The sequence below is a fragment of the Nicotiana tabacum genome, chromosome 6, assembly GCF_000715075.1.
Source record: "Nicotiana tabacum cultivar K326 chromosome 6, ASM71507v2, whole genome shotgun sequence".
Lineage (NCBI taxonomy): Eukaryota > Viridiplantae > Streptophyta > Magnoliopsida > Solanales > Solanaceae > Nicotiana > Nicotiana tabacum.
The window spans coordinates 176523287-176529286 of NC_134085.1; positions in this window are offsets into that span (position 1 = coordinate 176523287).

Consider the following 6000-nt stretch of genomic DNA (forward strand, 5'->3'; position numbering starts at 1 on the left):
CAAATACATTTTAGCAAAGCGAGAATTTGTATGACATCATAGTTCGTAGACCCATCCAACACCCGTACATAACCCACACATATGTCTACGGAGCCTCTAAGGATGTAAAATACAAGTATGACAATGTCGGCAACAAGGCCCCTGCTATACCTCAAAAGTAGAAGTCTACAACAAAGGATGTGCAGTATAACCCCTTGAAGGAAAAAAGGGGCTCACCAAGACTTCGAGAAGAAGGTACTCCGCTACGCGCGATCCACACTATCTGCAATGGAGCCACCTACATTCATTTAAAAATGTAGTGCCCCTGGCAAAAGGGACGTTAGTACCATGGAACAGTACTAGTATGTATAACTAAGCACCATCTAGTTAGAAAGAACTTTCATACAAGAATAAGAAATCACAAGTATAACTCAAAACCTTAAACGATCACCACATTATCAAATAAAAGAATCGTACAACTTCCACATCCTTTTTACATAACTTTTAGTTTGGGCCATTTCACAGTATTCATCATTATTCACAATACCACCACTATCGTGAGCGAAGTTCGATCTTGACCCGATCGGCTAGGTCGCCTCATTTGAGGCATACATTTCAATCACAGTCTCATTTTCCTTTCCAGAATTCATTCACAATACCACCGCTATCTTGAGCGGAGTCCAATCTTGGCCCGATCGGCTAGGCCGCCTTCCAAGGCATTGTTCCCTTCGCACTAATCACTTTGTTTCACATATATCATTTTACAGGCACTTGGGGCCACAACTTATCACATTATCCTTGGTACTAGGCCACATTTTTACATCGTTCCCACATTCAATATTAGCTTTGCCATTTAGGACAGTAGGTGCACACAAGAGCAAATTGTAAGCGTAGATAAGGCTTCCCGTAGGTGGCACAACAATGCAACTTCAATCAAAATTTAAAGTCCAAGTATTTCAATACATAATTCATATCCTTGCCCTTTTCAAGTTATCAAGACAGCACGTTGATCATGTTGAGATACATCTTTCACGCATATACAGTTACAACATCAATTCATGTAAAATAACAAGCAATGCAATAATTCAGCTTTAATCTTACCATATTCACACAAACGCCGATGAAGCTCAATTTCTAAAAGACGAGGTTTTATCCATACATACCTCAACCGAGCTTTCCTTAATTCTATAACGTTCCGGAATGTTCGCACTTCAATCTATTTAAGCAATATAGCACAATTTAACTCATTATCAAGAAAAGATCATAACTAAGCTCTCTTGAGCATTTTACCGAGCATTTAGTGTTCATTAAGTCCTTATGATTCTTTTATGCAAGATTATACTAGCCCATTACCCATGCCTCTTTTTTTTAATTCCTCATACTCTTCAAGAACACATGCATGCAATGTAATCTCCCTTATCCCCATGAATTACCTCACTAATGACCCTTTGTAGATATGTGTAAAAATGAGTGCTGAGGTGATGAAGCCTTACCTCTTGGGATGAAGGTTTAGGTCCCTCACTTGATTATCTTCAATGATTTAACAAGAATTCATAGAGTAATTTTGATGGGAAGCGCTTCCCCTCTCTTAGACCCCTCTCTCTCTCACTCTAAAAGTGTCAGGAAATAGGCTCAAATGAGCTATTGCACAGGATATAACAACAGGGGGTCGGGTTTAAAATTTAGAAAACTGGAGCCCCGACTCAGATCTGCGATCGCATTTGCGATCGCAAAGTGGACATGCGGCCCGCATAATGGACCGCAAAAGTGCTCCCCAAAACCTGAACACACTTCCTGGGTATGCGGCAGAAATGCAGTCCGCATACCCGTTCTGCGGTGGCATAATGCACCGCAAAACTGCCCCTTTCAAAATCCCAAGGGAATTATGCGACGACTTTGCGACCCACATATCGATTATGCAATCACATAATCGGCCGCATAGTTGACATCAATTTGGCCAACACACTGCTTCACTCTGCGGCGACTATGCGGTCCGCATTCCTATTATGCGGCCGCATAGTGGACCGCAAAATGGCACTTTTCTGGAAAACATTATTCTTAGACATTTTAATGCATAGACCAATTCTAAAGGGTCCGAACCACGCCTTGCAAGCTCGCCGCGAAGAATTTTACGCATCTCTAACACATATTCCTAATTGCCACTACGAGCTTTCGGGTTTAGAGTGGAAATTTTCACGGGGCCTCACATGGAAGCACGCGTTGCACTCTTTTTTCCTAGAACAGGTTTTGTCCCAAATGGGTTTTCCGACAAAGTTTTTAACGAGGCAACAATGGATCATGCTAACTTAGAATAGAAGACAGGCATGAATCGGTGTTAAAGATCGCATCATTAGTATATGAGGCTTCTCTCTATGATCAACCTCGAATACTAGGGGCCATTACCCTCGGATATCGACTTTAGCAAGGACAGAAACTTCGTAATTAAAGGGTCTCGATCGATAGGATTTATTGTAAGGGCCAAGCGGTCAAATGAACCATGACCGCATAGACTGATCGAGCCCTGGCACAAAGCATGTACACATGTATAACAATTATGCACAAGAATAAAAAGAAGTCTCTTCATTGCGGATAAACATCTTGCCCATTAAAAAATTTTCTTGCATTTCTCAAAAAATTTCCTACATCTGATCCCCTAAAGGTATCGAGCCCAAGGTCCACCTTAATACGAGTTCAAACAATCACTCTCACTCGGGGATTGCCGTTCGAAAACAAACTCGGACAGTCCAGGCCATCGGAGCTCCGGGGCACAAGACCTATTAAACAATGCCCAAATTTTAAAGGTTACGACCATCCCCACTCGGGGACTGTTATCCTAGACAAGTCCGGATAACTGGTGAAACACGCGAACTAAAAAGGCTACGGCCAAATTAAAATAGACTGGAGAAGTCCGAGACTCATAACAAAAACAACAAGGCCTTAAAATTTCTTAACTGGTTCTAAAAGCTACCCTCAGCAAACTATAAGCTAGAAAAGTATAAGTACTTTAGGGTAAAATTTTCGGTCACACCGAACCCCCACGATGTCTTAAAAACAAAATAATATAAAAGGCAAGGCATGCTCGAACTTCCGAACATCCTAAATATTTCATGCGAAGGCATTTTAATCTTTGTGAATATAAATGACAAAGCAATAGGGAAAAACTTAGAAATTGCTGAAGGGAAAGAAGCTTTATATACATATCAAAAGGTTTTTACAAAGGACAAAACAACCTCGATATAAATTTATACAAAGGTCAAACGGCCTCAACCAAAAGGTAATACAAAAAGCAAAAACATTTGCAAAGAGCCTAAGTGGCCTAGTCTTCGCTGGGGGCCTCCTCATCGTCCTCGTGGTCTTCTCCGCCCTCGGATCCACTTAAACCCTCCGAACTATCATCATCCTTAGGATAAGCCAACCTTTTGACCTCGGCTTCGAGCTCCTTCGCATTCTCATTCTCAGCCGATAAGTTGAAACCCCGAGCATGGATTTCCTAAAGGGCCTCCCGTTGAGATTGCCATTTTGCGTGCTCGATGATATCCTTTGCTCGAACCTGAGCCGCCTTGGAATCGACCTTATAAACGGCCACCATGTCATTAGTGTCAACCTTGACCACATCGGCCTCCGATTTGGCCATCTCAAGCTCCTTGACCAAATTATCTCGATCAGAGACGACCGAAATTAGCTAAGATTAGAGCTCCTCGATCTTCTTGGCATGTACCAAGGCCTTTTCCTTTACAGCTCGAAGATGGACCTTAGCTGAAGCTAATTATACTTGCGCAGTCTCCTTTTCAGAGGCCAAGCGGTATATATTGCGTTTACATTCTTCGGCCTCGACCTTTACCGCATCCACCTCTACCCGGAGCTACTCGATCTGATCAAACTTCTGTTGGACCTGCGGGTTTTGATCATTAGTCACCGCGTCTGACTCATCGTCATTAACCTCAAATACTCTTCTTACTTGCTTGACCAGATCGGCATGCTCCTTCCAAGCCACCTCTAGCTTAGCTCGAAGGCTTTTAGCCTCACTTTCACTTTGCTCACTAAGAAGTTTGTAAGCATCTCTCTTCTTAGTGAGCCCTTGAATCTTGGCCTCATATTGGTTCAGCTCTTCCCGATATCGGAGAAAAGTCTCGTGATGAAGTACCGAGGCCTAAAAACACAGAAAAAGAAGTTATGATCATCTACAAATTAACCTAAGTACAAACTAGGAATTATCAAGAGGTATCTCAAATTTTACCCGGTTTAATGCCAGTTAAGCTTCATTGAACAAGTATGGAGCTTCTACCTCTTTCATCTTAGCTTGGTCCTCCTTGGTCAACAAGCACCGAAGGTAACTAGCCACCCCTACAGGGACAGAAAGGACCCGAGCATCCTCTGGAATCAAGATAATGATCGATCGCTTGGAGCTGGGAACCGGTTGATTAATTTCGGGCTTGAGGAAGGTCCGCTTGTTCCCGAAGATGGACTTTTCCTCGGCATCTCCCAACCTGGTGACATCCTTCGTGGCGGTAGAATCCATGTTGTCAAAAAAGCCACAAAAGGGGTCGCCCGCTCTATGGGCCCCCTCGTTAGGGCGAGGTTTCACTATCTGAGCCTCATTGATTATACACTCAGTAAACGAAGGCGACTCGGTGATGTCTATCATACCGAGTACATCCTTCGAAGCTCAACCCTTATCCCGAGAAGCCTCGACCACAACCTCCATTTTGGCCTCGACCACGACCTCCACAATGGCCCTGACCACGACCTTCTCGTCGATCTCCCTGGCTCGAGGCAGATCAGCCTCAGCTCTCTCTGACTCGGAGGCCCCTCGTACCTCGAACCCTAACCATACACGGGCCACCAGTTCAGAGGCTTTTTCTACTTCATCTTGTGACTCGTCCCTCAGCTAGTGAAGTGAGTCCTAAGAGGGCGCTCGAGCGCCGGTGCTATCTTTAGATTTGTGCGCCAGCCTTCTCTTTGTTTTCTTCTTTTCCGAGTTTGGAGAACTCATAACTCTTTTTCTTTTCTTCTCCTCAACTTGTCTTGGAGCAGTGGATTCGTCAGGGTTATCCTCGTCACCATATGGAGGACTCATTACGACATCCTTGAAAATACCTGCAATGGGAGATAAAACGAGTAAGAACTCAAGCAACACAAAAGAAACCCAAATGTTATTCACTTAGGAAAGGAAACTCACTGTGAGAACGGGACTCCCACCGGCCCTTCGATAGTTCACGCCATGCACGCTAGGAATATGGTTTTTGGGACATGAGGCCCTCGAACCACTCATTGAGTCAAGGGAATGCATTTGGGACCCGATCTTCAGTTGCACCGCCACCAAGCACTGATAAGAAAGAAGGAAAGAAGAGTATAATGAAATTTTGGAAAAAATAAAATTTTCACTTACGTTTTATGTTCCACTTCTCGAGGAACGGTATGCACTCTGCTGGGATCAGGGCCGAGGTCCTCACTCAGACAAAACGGCCTAGCGAGCCTCAGTCCTGATATTCATCGATGTTCGAGAATGGGGCTTTACTAGCCCGACACGCTAGTTTGATCAGTCCCCCCCTAAGGTGGTCAACGGTGAACGAGCAGCTGTCGATCTTGCTCACAAATAACCGGAGAAGGATGATGATTCTCCAAAATGAAAGGTGGATCTGACCGGGGCACACCTCGTACCTTTTGTACAAATGGAAGATTACCGGGTCCAACAAGCCCAACGTAAAGGGATAAGTGTAAACACTTAAATATTCCTCGACGTGGGTAGTGATATCTTCATTGGGACCAGGAACCACCACGTCTTTGCCGACCTAGTTGCAATCTTTTTTCACCGTGGGAAGAATATCTTTAGTAATCGAGAAGATGTACCTCGAAACCTTCTCATCCCGGTCCGGTACCGGTGAAGGTTTTTCAACCTTAAAATTTGCGGTTATCGAGCACCCGCCAGGAATGAACAAGCTAAGAGGAGGTTTCGCCGTTGGTTCCTCGCCGGCCGACCGTGATGTAGAAGTAGTTTCTTTTTTGGGAACCATTTTTGAA